Raw genomic sequence first — 14400 nt, 5'->3', positions numbered from 1 at the left:
AGCAAGAACATGTGCAGGTGAAAAAATACTGCTTGAGATCATTTTGCCGTGTCTGAGTGGTTGCTGCAGTCTCTATATAACTTATCAAGACCTTAAAAGGAGAAAGATATTAGTAACTTCAAACCAAGTCCATTTCCCTGCAAATTGAATGAATCATAACTAAAATGATGATGACCAAGTTCAAGCCAAGATATAGGAGAGAGAACCTACCTCAGCACACTTAGGTATAGGTTCCACAGCACGGACAAAAGCTACTCGACCTTCAAATACCAAAACTGAATTGGGCAAACAACTGAAATTCCAAATATTCCCAGCACAGAAATTTCTCTAATTTAGATGTAAGAAAAGAATTCACTAGAAGAAGCTGTTGCGGAAAAAACAATAAAGAAAATATATACAAGCTATGAACCTGTGGTTAATGATGGAAATTACAGGATATAGTCCAGTCCCCAGGGTCTAAGTTCACTATCGCAGATAGTATGAGCATTACATGCCACCTGCATCATATTTATCAGAATCAACATGTCGTAAAGAAAATTGTATGCAAACAAACAGCATGTTACACATATATAAACATCTAACTCCGTATAAGCATCTAACTCCGTGTAAGTGTTGAAAATGCATGCATCCCCATTTATGGGCATTTCTCTGTGGTGTGTGTGTGTGTGCAAATTATACATAATGTTCAGAGGTGCAAAAATAAATGATTACCTTTCCAATATTAGTGAAAAGGGATGTTTGGAGATATGCTTTCAGGGTGTGGAATGGCTGCCACATATCAGTGCCAGCAATCTAATACAAATGAAAATGCTGGGCAATAAAGAGTGCGCTAGTAAATATTTCTGGTGTGAACTTCAAAATGAGGATTAGCGAACAATTCATGTCCGCACTGGTTTCAGAGCTTTTTATAGATTTAAAACCAAACAATTTTCGTTTTTCGAGTGTTAAACTAAGCAACAATTTAAATAGTAAAAAGATAAGAGAGCCAATCTACCTGCCTTAGCCCAGACACTGAACAAAAACATTTGGAAAGGATTCACTGATGAAACTACAGCCTTACAGAACACAAGAAGATGCCAATATAGTCACCTCTCACAATAACCTATTGCTTTCAACTTGGTATGTAGAAGCTTGTAGAAACCAATGCCATAGGCCTCTAATGTTCAGCTTGAGCAAGCATTTGGAAGCTCCATTTGCAGTTTAATTTCTGGAACAACACTTGCACGAGCATAGTGATCAGTTATCACTATTCCTTTCCAAAAGCAATCTGATTTAAGATCAGTTGGCAATCTATATTTTCTTTACACAGATAGCATTAGGACTCATGGATGAGAGATATACGCACTGTTCGCCGAACCGCCACGAACCGGACGGTTCAGGATATTCCAAGCCGTACTGGCGGCAAATCGGGACAGTTCGGACAGGTAAATCAAAACATCCAACGGGGGAGAGGGAAAAAGAGGAAAGGAGAGAGAGAAGAGGAGAGGGGAAGATGGGACGACGCCGCTGGAGACCAGCGGTGGCTTGCCGAGACCGTTGGAGGGCTGCAGAGGCCTCCGCGGCTCGATATCGCCTAATAGGGAGTTAAATGAGAGAGAAAGAGAAGCAGTGGTAGTGAAGGGACTTGCAGCTGACGGAGAGGTTGTCGAAGGGCACCGGACGGCCGTTGTGGCCGCCGGACGACGTAATCGATGCCTACAACGCCATGGGCATGAAACAAGGGCGATCACCCCTGTTTCATTTTTGCGGTGCCGCAAGCGTCGATTATGCCGTCCTGCGGCTACGACAGCCAGTCGATGGCCCTCTGGCGGCTTCTCCTCCCTCCTTTTCTTTCTTTCCTCTCCTCTCTCTATCTCTCTCTCTTTCCCTCTTTTCCTCCTCCATGTTTCTCTTTTTCTCCCCTATGTCGGTTCGTGCTAGTCCGGTCCGATACAACCCGTACCAACTCGTACCGTCGGCCAGCCGGTATGGGTACCGATTCTGATTCCAGTTCTGGCTTCTTTGGATATACGTTTGACTAGAAAATTCTGTTCCTATAGGTCTCTTCATCTTCTAAGTCACTTGATCTGCCATGTTCCCTTATGTTTATCCAAGTCTAGGGAAACCTTAAAGGGTTGCTCCATTGCATCAGCTTGAACTGCACAAGTCTCCGTAGCCATCAGCTGACCTTCTTAGTTTATGATAAGCTCCCTTCTTGCTCAAAGTTCTCTGTGGAAATTAACAGCATTCTATGGAGGGTCAAGATATATTATGAGCCAGTAAGAAAGCAGAAACGCTAATGAATCACTAGCCAACCCCAGATAATAGACCTCACCTATCACCAAGGTGCCTAGGCAACTTTAGTACAAAATGATAATTTCTTTTCCCAACTATTTCTAGCTCACGCAACTACATGGACATGCGTAAGTCTTTATGCAGAATGCATTAAACATTCTACATGATGCATGGATGCACACAACCACAGATATGGAATGAAGTTATCGAATAGGTATTGATAACACACCAATCAAATAGCCAAAAAAAAAAGGATGAACATGCTATAGTAAATGATGAGTTCCAAACGTGAAACCATTAGAGATACTCTAACTTCTGTCCGGATTTTGTGACAAGGCTTTATGGTTATGGTTATGGTTTGCAAATGATGTCCTACTTATGCCTATTTCTCCCAGGTATTTTTGTTGCATTCTGGTGAAATGATAATTTGATCCTAGATGCAACAAAAAATAAGTAACAAACTGTCTCTCGTCTGGTGCACAATAGCATAAATTAGTTTAAAAAGAAAAGGAAAAAACACACAACTGTACAGCAAGTATGCAACATTAATTTGAAATTCACCTTCGAAAAATTGCATGCGATCTCCTTTAAATCGACCTCCAGTGAAGGAAGTACTAACTTGACAAGGTTAGCCATCTGTGCATACAGCACTAGCTGTTCCTTATCAACATCAGAGATATCTTGGTGCATATAATTGTCAACCAAACAATGTATCATAGAAATCTCGCATTGAAATAAATTTTCCACCAAATGAAAATAAATCTAGGATACGAGATTCCAAAGCCTCCACCAAGCTGTAGTTATCTATTGCAGTAGTTGGAATAACCTAAACAAAAGGACAAGAAAAGTACATCATAGTGCGCAACTCTAATGCATAAAGTGCCCTAATAGTTGATCCACAAATAGACCCCAGTATAGTAATGAATCAACATGTTGTCTCAACAAGATTTTAGAAACCACGCAACATTACAAATTCATGCAAACGAGAGAGAGGAGAGAGAGAGAGAGGAGTCTTCCAGCTATACTTAGCAGACTTAGTCTAATACAAAGTAAAGTGCATACTCTTTTACATCTTTGTCGCATGAGGACTTCATTTCCTGTGCTAGAGACACCTCAAAATACTTTAAACACAACCATCAAATCACATACAAGAGATGACAAGGAAAAACTCCAATTTACCAAATATAAATATATATCACCAAGAAGGTTTACCAGTTTTGGCACCCGCATGGGCACCTAGCCATGCCAAGTGTTGATACAGTACATTTAGCATGCATCTCTAGTGTAAGCTATCTAGATTTACCAGCAAATTATGCTAGTGGTGATGTCAAATTATGGTTTCCTTGCATATTTTGGGGAGCTAGTTGTTGAATACAGGGAGTGTTGCATATCTTAGGATGGTGGTATGTATCAAGTATCAGCATGGTGCTTCTTCAACTAACTTTAGGTGCAAATAAAAAAGTTCAATTCTTCATCGCTAGTTGCAAAGCATTGAAAAGAATTGGTCACATGTTAGTGACACAGATCAATTGTACTTATCAGTAGATTCGAGCAAATCAATCAAAATTGAGAAATATAGGTCTAGTAGTACCTTAAAAAAATATCATGATGGGTATTAATTATTGAATAGTATAATAAGATTTTAAGAGAAATATATAAGATTCTTATTGTGCATTACCAAGAAAAATTAGCATAGCAGCATAACCAGCACGGTACCTATCTCAATTAATTATTAATCACATATCTGTGCTTCCTTGTACAACTAGGAGAATTGAAGAAAATTAAGTTAGATAAAAGACCATTCTGGATTCATACAAATAAAATTTCAACAAGAAAGAATTGAAGAAAAAAATGAGAAATTCAAACAAAAGAGCTAATCAAGTACACATAAAGAGGATGAATAACTGAAATAGAAATTAACAGATCATATGCTCAATTGTTACATAAGAAAAAGAGTTGCTACAGAAAATGATTAACAAAATTAATGATCTAAATGAGTTCTATATGAGCAACCATAGCAAGACATCATAGCTTTCAGCCGGGCAGATAGAAAGAAAAACAGGAAATGAACAAGCAAGAAGTTTGCAGAACATGCTATCCAAAGTTCCAAAGTCCAAACAATATCATATGTGTAACCACCTGCTCACTTTGCAATTTTCTCCTTAGCATCAGTCTCACCATTAGACGAATGGTAGGAGTGAGCTTTTTCTTTCTTTCCTCACTAAGAGCCACAAGAGCTTGGCATTCTAGTTGATGTAACTTCCATTCTGATCTCTGATAACAATAAAACATAGTGCAAACATTAGATGTCAAAATAAGCAACTGTAAAACTTAATGCAGTCATTTTGTTTCTTCTTCAACTTTCTATAGCATCATTATAGTGATGGAAATAAGTAAGAACAATCTGATTATTTTGCCTATACATCTGATAGGCTGTAGCCTTTTTTTCCATATTTGCACAACTGCAATAATTTATATTTCCACAACAATGCACTTGTTGAAAATTAGGCAGGCCTCATTTGAAATTTAGAATAGGAAGACTATCACTTGTAAATTTTAAAGTCCTTGGGTCCACAGCCCTTAATGGTGCCCATGATCTCTATCACATTCTATATTGCATTTTCCTGGTGGACAAACCCAGCTAGTACAGCATAATTAGGGGTTTGAGGGCACCAGTTCATAGAATGGAAGAGTTGAAATGACCAAAATTACAAACATCTCATTACAATTCAAACTACCAGGAAGATCACATATTTTATCATCACTGGCAATAAAATGTTGGAATGGAAAAACTGTTACAACTGCTGTAGAAATCTATCCTTGTGAGGACCTAGTACATAGTGAATCTTGACATATTGACATTCTTAATAGATAGTGAACCTTGACATATTGGCATGTTCTCTTACTTTCATGAAGCAATCCAAGTGACCTTAGAGCTATAGTCAAAAGATTTATCATTCAATTAGATCAGGTTTGTTTTTCAGATCATTAACCCTCTGGTATACGTATTGTACACCTGAGAAGGCTGCACTATATATATACATGCATCTAGCATATGGATGCAACAACATCCATCACAAATTAGAACACTACCATAAGAATGTACACATAATTCTTCATCTGCATCATGCTCGATAAAGGTCTTATCTGTGTGCTCTTCTAATGCAGGAAGGTGCTAAGTGCTAACACAGATTTATATAAAATACATGACCCTACTGTGCAAAATATACATATGCACAAAAGCTAAGTAAAAGAGCACATATGATGAATATTTATCAGACATTAAGGGCGTGTTTGGTTGCACATAAGCAGGCATTCAAAGTTTACTTCAAGTATGTGTAAAGTTACTTTAGGTGTTTGTCCCAAGGTGGCCTCATGTAAGTTCATGCATTGAGAAGAATCGGACTCAAAAATACGGAAAGTGACTTGCTAGTAGGGAGCCAAAATCACTTTCGCAAAATGAGTTCCCATCTATCCACTTACAGACAACCAAATAAGCCCTAGGAGACTAACACCAAACTCTTTTTTGAGTTAGGTCTTGTCCCAATGGGCATTACCAAAACAAAAGGAAGCAATAAAGTGAACTTGATGCAGCCACAATCTATGGAAAAAATAATTGATAGAAAATATGACACCTGGCATGCATTCCCACAATACCATGCAACCCGACAAGCTGAGCATTTCCTTAGGTTGTTGGATGCAAAACATCCATCACAACTTGAGCCACTAGAAATTTTTTAGGTGTAGATGCATAAGGCTCTTGACAAATAATGACTTCTCCTGCAAGATATAACTCCTGTCAGCATTAAAAAAAAATAAGAAATGAATTATTACACCAGCTCTTCAAGTATCATAATTCACATGTCAAATGTCAACTGATAAACAAATTCCACTCTAGGTTTGCAGCTAGAATACAACAAATACTAAGTGAATAGTGAGATGGGGTTAAAAATTCAACAGCTGCATGAATTAAATAATAGTTTCCATCTACTAGTTTGCTTTTAGGCATCCAATATATCCCTCATATATGTTGTTGTATCTCCAACGTCCCATGTTATTTCCTCTCTTCTACCAATCTCCAAAGGAGTTAGTGATACATTTGAAACTAAGTGAAGGAACCATCAATTGGAGCCATCATCAAAGCAGTAGGAATTTGAGCAGTAAGTCGATTTGCTTTATGAGCAAACGATCATGGTATCCTCATTTGTCCACAGCACCTAATCTGGAATTTGGCAACCAGTAAAATTCCTTCCCTGTATAAGTTCTAAGGCATACATGAGCACATGATCACGAAACTGATTATGCCCGCTAGTTGTAGGTTCGTCTTCAGTCAACCATCAATTAAACTATAGACTCCACAGCTATCACATCCTAGAGGAAAACTGGCAAATTCTTCAAAGTATATTACCTAGTTGACCCAAGTGCAGTGCTTAAATCTTCTGGCTCAGATGGTGTTTAACTCCACTTTTAAAGAATTAACCACCCATCCAAGGAAAATATGAATCTTAAGAATCGATTCCACATCCACGAACATCACAATCAACTTGGGATAGCAACAACAGTCGCCATGATCATGTCACTTTTATCGACTACCAATGTCCAACCTTGTTTGTCCTCCTGAAGACAAGGAGACGCTAAGTACCACAAACTTGTTGAGCGAGCTCTTCAATGAACCCACTCATGGAATTTTTTCCGCTTCGCCATCTGCCTATCAGAGGAAGCAAGTAGGTTTTGAGGATATTTTGCAAGACATTTCATCGAGCACTTTGGACTCGAAGAAAGCAGAAGAGGTTTACGGCAGAGTTTTACGATGAAAGCCCTTTCCTGACCATGGCGTGAATGCACCGAGAAAGAGAAGGAGATAAAAGAGGGATGACCGACCGGGTGAGAAGTCACGGGTGGTGACGAGACCGCGGCCTTTCCCTGGGATGGAGGCGACGGTGAGGCCTGGGCGGAGAGGGCGGTCTGGAGGTCGTCCATCCAAGCCATCGCGGGACCGCCACAGGCTTCTCGCGGGCGCGCGCTTGTGACCGCCAGTGATCGGCAAGAGAGCTGCGCTGCTTTGCAGCTATTTGCAGCTACTTTCGCTTCTTTGGTCGCCTGAAGTTTCTCGACCCTTCAGCCGATCTCATGCCAACTCCGTGATTGTGTAACTCGGCAGAGACGTGGCAGTATACAAGAGGGAGGAATTCAAACTGGATGGTTGTGATCGCTTTAAGAGTAACACCAGGGGGCTCCAGTTACATGGACATGAAGAACACACCTGCCACTTGTTATAGTAGGACTGGTGCAATTTATTTGATTTGCTATCATGATGGAGATTTGATTGATCACGAAATTGTAATAGACACCTCGAAAATTTTTCGTGTTATTTTTGATAAAACGGATGATCACATCAGTTTGGTACGAAAGCAGCTAATAAATCAAGATAACAAAATTTTCGTAAGTCCAACGAACAGTCTCTATCCAGTCTCCATATCCAATCGCCAATAGTGATAAGCATTGGGTCGTGCCCTAGGCCCATCAGGCCTGAGGCTAAACGGTCGTACCTGACATGGCACGATTAGCATCAGGCCACAGTCCAGCACAGTCCTAAGCCCGATGGGTAGCGAGCCATAATTGGCACGGTCTATTGGTCCACAAGCCTCTTTTTTTTTAAAAAATTACAAACAGGCCATGCCAGGCACAGTCCGTTTCGGTCATTACGGGTGTGAGGTGCGAGCACAGCAGCCGGAGGAAGATCAAGGGGGTTCCAGGGTGGAGGGGTGGGGGGTGGCTATGGCGCAAATGGATGCTGGGGCCTGAGGAGAGGAGAGGGAGGGTGGTGGTCGCATGGAGTCGGAGGCGGACAACAAGTGTGGTGCGGACGACGGCAAGGCAAGGCTGCGGCGGGTGCGCGTGGACAGCCACGGTGGGTGCCTTGTGAGAGGAGAGGAAGGGAGGGTGGAGGAGGTTTTTGGGGGGCAGCTTTGGCGCGAATGGATGCCGAGGCCCAAGGGAAGGGGAGGGAGGGTGGTGGTTGCATGGAGTCGGAGGCGGACGGGGCGGGGCGCAGCTGTCGTGGGTGCAGTACAAATGACCACCGCTCTCGAACCCCCTCCGCCCTTCCCAGCCGCTGCGCCTGCACCCCGCGCCCACACCCCAAATAGGCTATGCCATGGCACGGCCCATTTCAAAGGGGCCAGGCTGGCATGCGGGCCGTGCCGTGCCTGGCCACGGGTCATGCCGGCCCATGCCCTTATGGGCCGTGTCGGGCCTAGGCGCAGGCCAGAAAATTCCAGCCCAGCCCCCCTCTTATGGACCGTGCCAGGCACGGCACGGCACTGTAGCTTACGGGCCATGCCAAGCACGGCCTGTCTCGTGTCGGGCCGAGCGTATCATGGGCGGCCCAGCCTGTTGCCCATCTCTAATCGTTAGAGTGATCAGCCATGAAAGCTGCCATCCAGTCCGCTGTAGTATTGGCTCCCGGTAGATATGGTGAACTCTGACTGCAGCAACATAGCGAAGAGAGATTCAGATATCTCGGATGAGAGGATGGCCATCAAACTGCCTAGTACCCTTTGGAGCCAAGCGATGATAGTGGCAGAGTCACCCTCAAGAAAGATCCGCTCGCATGAAGCTGTTGTCTGACGAAAATGACCTCTGTCTAAGCAGCATGAAGCTCTGCACTGGGGACAGAAGGCTCAAACAGGCGGGAGCCTCCAGCGGCTAGAAGTCTACCATCAGAGCTGTGGATAACAAAGCCCGCTCTGCCTCTCCCATCCCTGACGCTGCCATCGAAGTTAACTTTGACAAATCCCAAGGGTGGGGGCTCCCAAGCGATGGAAAGAACCCTACGAGTCACTACCGGGGCAGCCAGGAGCTCCAGGAGTCAGAGATGTCAAAGAATGGAGTGGCAGCATCAAACCGACAATACTTCTAGGCAAGACAAACAGCAATGTCTAAAATGTAATGAGTAGGAATCACCTCACCATCAAAGATGAGGCTATTCCTAGATAGTCAAATCTGGTAAGCAATGTAAGCCATCCACACAATAATAATAGTCGATCCATCAATCGTACTCTGATGAATCAAGCCAAGAAAGAAAACTAACTTGGGACAGGGCTCGTCTCCCAAGGGTGACCACCAAACTGTCTCCAGATGACTCTCATCCTCGTGCATCGCATAATAGCATGCTCCATAGACTCATCCTCGTCCCCACAAACCAGACAGGAGGTCGAACCTCCATGCCCTTATTTCTGAGAAGAGCCGAGTGGAAAGTCGGTTCCAGGCCAGCTTCCAAAGAAAGATATGTACCCGAGAATGGGCGGCAACTCTCCAGATCCAGGCAGCATCAATCATCCTAGTAGGCATCGACCATATAACCTGGATAGGTCCCTCAAGAGAACTGTGAGGCAGCAGGAACGCCCCCCTCGCATTCTAAGTGGGGTGCACTGAAATTGGGATGGCAAGGATCCACTCCACGAGAGGGCAACCAAAGAGCCTAGTGATCTCCTCTTATCTCCAGCTGAAGCCATCAGCAGCAATGAGGTCAGAAACCCTCATGTGGTCATCCACCTCAGTGCTAATAAGGTTCGGCTAGTGGGAGAGAGGAAAGCCTAAAATCTAAGTGTCTTGGTCACCTCCATCGATCATCCATCCCCAACAAAGTATCTGATATAGTCTTTGACATCGGATCCATGGGCACAAATCTCCCTCCATATGAAATAGTATCTTCGACGAGTATGGATGGGGACCCAAGGCTCTAGCCACCCTAGCGGGCCTTCATCACCCTACTCCACAAACAGTCTGATTGGATCAAGAATCTGGCCGTATGCCTCACAATCAAGACCTCCCTCCTCGTCAATAAGGAATGAATCCCCAAGCCACTATCTCAAATAGGCTGGCAAACGACCTCCCAGGAAAGAAGATGAACCGATGACAGTCGCAATTGGATCCCTACAAAAAGTGGTGAAACTACTGCTCCAACCCTCTAATACAAGCAATTGTTCCAATCGAACAATCATATGGGCCAAGAGGTAAATCGGAATAGAGCTCAACACCGATCTCACCACAGTCGTCCAACCCATAAAGGATAGGGCATCAGCCTACCAATCCTGAAGATGCTCCAGGACCCACTGCTCCAGAGGTCTACACTCAACCCGTCGAAGATGATAGCTCGTAATCGAAACTCTAAGGTAGGACAGTGGCCCAGTCTGCTCCCAAACCCTCAAGATCTCCCTAATTGCCGATCTGACCTGGGGCCTCGTTCTTGGGCTAAAGAAAATCACAGACTTTTGAGTGTTGACCTGCTGGCCTGATGACCAACAATAGGTCCTGATAGTAGAGGCAAAGCACTCCGTATTTCAGATGGAGGTGCGTTTGATGAGAAGGCAGTCATCTACAAAGAGATGGTGCGAGAGGGCCAGGGTATCAAGAGCAAGCCAATACGGCTCCAGGGCCTGCACCTGTACCGCCGCTCTTAAAGCCCTGGATAATGCATTAGCATATAGAATGAACAGGTAGGGGGAGAGGAGGCAACCTTGGCGAAGATCAATATAGGAGAGAAAGAACTCCGTCGAGGTGCCATTAACAAGGATAGCAAAACTGGGGCCCTTAATGCAGTCTATGATATAGTCGATCTATCTGTCTTCAAAATCCAACTCTTAAAGCGTTCGCTAGAGAAAAGGCCAACACATCCAATCATAAGCCAGCTCCATGTCCAGCTTGATTACCATGAGCTGCGAAAACATGGCACTCTCTGGAGATCATGCATAAACTCTTGGACCAACATAATGTTGTTGGTGATAGACCGACCTACAACAAAAGCACCATACTCTGGGCTTATCAGATGAGGCATCAACGACTTCAACTACCCCACCAAAACCCGCACACACACTTTATAGAGGGTGGTGCAAAGATTGATCGGTCTGAAATGCTCCGAAAGTGAAGCGCTAGGCCGTTTCGGAATGAGGGTGATCAAGGTCCGCTTCCACGCCGTCAAAATGCCCCTAAACTCGAAGGCCATCTGCACCGTCTCCACCACCTCCTCCTCCCGAACGATAGTCCCATACCGATAAAAGAACAGCAGAGGAAAATCATCAGGCCTTGAGGCCTTATCCTCACTAAGAGATCAGAGGGCCTCATGCACCTCCTCAGGAGACACCAGGCGGGTCTATAAAGCATTCTCCTGCACAAAGAAAGAAAGTACCTATTGAGCCCTGAGATGGGATGGTCATCACCAAGTATCATCATCCATCGATCCCTGAAGAAATGGAGGATTTTCGCTCGAGTTCCTCCACCATCATCCACGATACTGCCATCACTCCTCCACAGTTGTCTGATCCGATTGGTGAAACTTCGGATCATAGTAGACTGATAAAAGAATTTAGTGTTTCAGTCACCCTTCCGAATCCACTGGACTATAGACTTCTGCCTCTATAAGATCTTCTGCTGCCTCATAAAAGAGTGATGCTCGGAAAGCTTACTGCGAAGCTCCCCTATCTCAAGCATATGTAGGCCACCGTCTTGATCCTCCCTCCACTACAGCTCCACAATATCTGCTTCAACCTGCTCGATCTGATAGATAATGTTGCCCACCTTTAGTCAATTCCATCTGAGGAATCTGCATCAGGCCAGCTTCAGCCTATGGATCACCCTATACCTAGCATCCCCACGAATCAGCATCCTCCACACCCCCACATCAAGTCTTAAGATCTCGGATAAAAGATCCAGAACTTTTCAAACCAAAATGGACCCCTAGGTCGGTCTGGGTCATCCATCGAAATAAGAATGGGGCAATAGTCCGAGGCAATCCTGGGCAGGTGCCGAACACAATACCTCGGATAATGCTGGATCCAATTAGCTGAAGCGAAAGCCCGATCAATCATCTCCCAAATGCGAGCAGACCCATGCCGGTTGTTGTACCAAGTGAACTTGAAACCTGTGAATTCGAGATCAATCAACCCAATACTGTTGATGAACTCTCTGAACTCTTGAAACTCCACATTATCCCCTTGCTGCTTGTTGTCCCGCTTCTCGTGAGGATCCACAATGCAATTGAAGTCTCCAGCCATCAAAGAAGGCACCCCCTATGATAGGAGTCGAGAAATCTCTACCCAGAGCACCCTCCGGTCCCTATGCTAGGTGCTCACATAAACGTTGAAGAGGAGTCAGGACTCTCCAGACTGGTCCATGATGACAAAAACCACCTGCTGCTCACACTTGTGGAAAGCATCCACACAAACCAATCCACGATGCCACATCACCAAAATAACACCTGAAAGTCTCCAAGACTCTACAGCATAAGAACATCAAGTTATAAGAATCCTCTGCCTGGTCCGAGCCAATTCAGCCCTGGAGAGATGAGTCTCACTCAATACACAAATATCAGGATCATGCTGTTGGATCAATCGGTCAAAGGTTGATCGAAAGAAGGGTTTCCCCACCCCCTGACAGTTCCAGAGCAGAATTCTCATGAAGATGACTCAGCAGGAAGGGGGCCAGCACTCGTACCCCCCTCAATCTAAGAATCCACCTCCGCCACATCATCCATCGAGCCCGCCCTCCCGAATACCATCCTCTTATCGTGGATGGCCTGTTGAAGTCTAGCCACAGCCATCTCATGAGAGAGGACCACCATCTCAGTCTCAGGCCACCGCTCCGATGCCCCTGCTACCATCGGGCCACCAAGCTCACGACTTCATCCTCCTGGCTCTAGCAGGCCCTCCTCTGCCTCCATCGGAGCCTTGGCCCTAAAGATGAAGACACCAGGACCTCGGGGAGCCACTGGCACCTCCAGATCCACAGACGAAGAGGCCACAACCTTGCCTTTTGCCTTATTTTTCTTGATCCCATTTTTTTTGGAGCCCTCTAGGCCCAAGACTTGATTGGTGGGCTTCACTGGAGCCTGGCCCAAATCAGGCTCATCGGGTCGGGCTCGCTTGGCTTGGTCCATTGCCTGGCCCGCCTGGCCCACTACCCATTGGGTTGGGGCCTCCGCAGCCCGTCCTGCGCTCCCATCTCCACCCACAGGTCGCAAATCAGCCAAGGGGCTGAATGGATTCGAGTTTGGGTCCGAGACCCTCCCCCTACCTCCAACATGTGAGTCCTCCATCTCTGTCATCGGGTGTGACCGGCTAGGCAACCACCAGCATGCAACCTTGGCCAGTTGGCTCCGCACATCAATGCCAGGGCCCGAGTTCGCCTGGATCGAGTCAGCTGCAGAATGTCCCAAGCCCAATGGAGTTGTCCCCAACGTCCCTACCGTCGATGACCTCCCATCCACCCCCAACACCCTGCCGCAACTCTCATCGGCAGACAGCCAACAACTAAGGCCCCATGGGGGGCCCCACTATCCTTTGGCCACCTTCCACCTCTTTTGCTTGGACAATGTTGTTAGGGCCCAAACCCACCATCGTAGCAGCTTTCCCTAGCCGGTACCACTCTGGTGCATAGAAGGCCCTGCAATGGAGACAAACTCTGTCAGCGCTTTTGTACACAAAATGTTGCCAAAACAGGCCTGTCGGCCCTTTGACCAAAATTCCTGGCCTCAGAAGATGGCCGAGGTTGATTTTGAGGTACACCCACGCAAAACCCAGCCGCCTCAGGTCCACACTACAATCATCAAGATCCACTAACTCGTTGGAGAGACAAACGACCTCCCGAAGGGCTTCTGGATCCCAAAACTCCATTGGAAGCCATGGAAAACGAACCCACAATAACGTTGATGAAATTGCTCCTTCCGTCGGAAAGAAACCCGACCTCCATGGTTTGAGAGCTGACGCCTGCCCTGCCACCGACCAAGGCTATCGGAGAACTTGATCACACTCTGCTGGCTCCCCAAAATGGAAGAGGAGAAGCCCCCTCTCCAAGCCATACGCCATCACCTCCCCTTTAACTATGCCCCAAAGTCGAAATTCTCTTGCCACCGACTCCGACAAAACCTGCCTCCCTAGGCTCCATCCCACCACTGTCGTTTTCTCCCACATCGCCAAATGCTTCTGGAGGGCCACAATCGGGACCTCCACAACCTCCGGATACCAACGCGTGAGCTCCATCATCTCCTCTGGTGACAGATCTGGTGAAACCCACACTGGCCTCCCTTGCATAGCCCCTTTCTAGCTTGCCTCCAGTCGGTCAGTACCC

The 14400-nt window shown here is 45.6% G+C and overlaps 1 pseudogene; it reads right to left on the bottom strand.

Annotated features, from left to right (window-relative positions):
• The window catches only part of LOC140859350 (histone-lysine N-methyltransferase ASHR1-like), a 9843-nt pseudogene extending 2311 nt beyond the window's left edge, over nt 1–7532 (bottom strand).
• Between the last annotated feature and the right edge of the window lie 6868 nt (nt 7533–14400).

The sequence above is a fragment of the Elaeis guineensis genome, chromosome 7, assembly GCF_000442705.2.
Source record: "Elaeis guineensis isolate ETL-2024a chromosome 7, EG11, whole genome shotgun sequence".
NCBI lineage: Eukaryota > Viridiplantae > Streptophyta > Magnoliopsida > Arecales > Arecaceae > Elaeis > Elaeis guineensis.
This window is presented reverse-complemented; position numbering and strand designations above follow the sequence as displayed.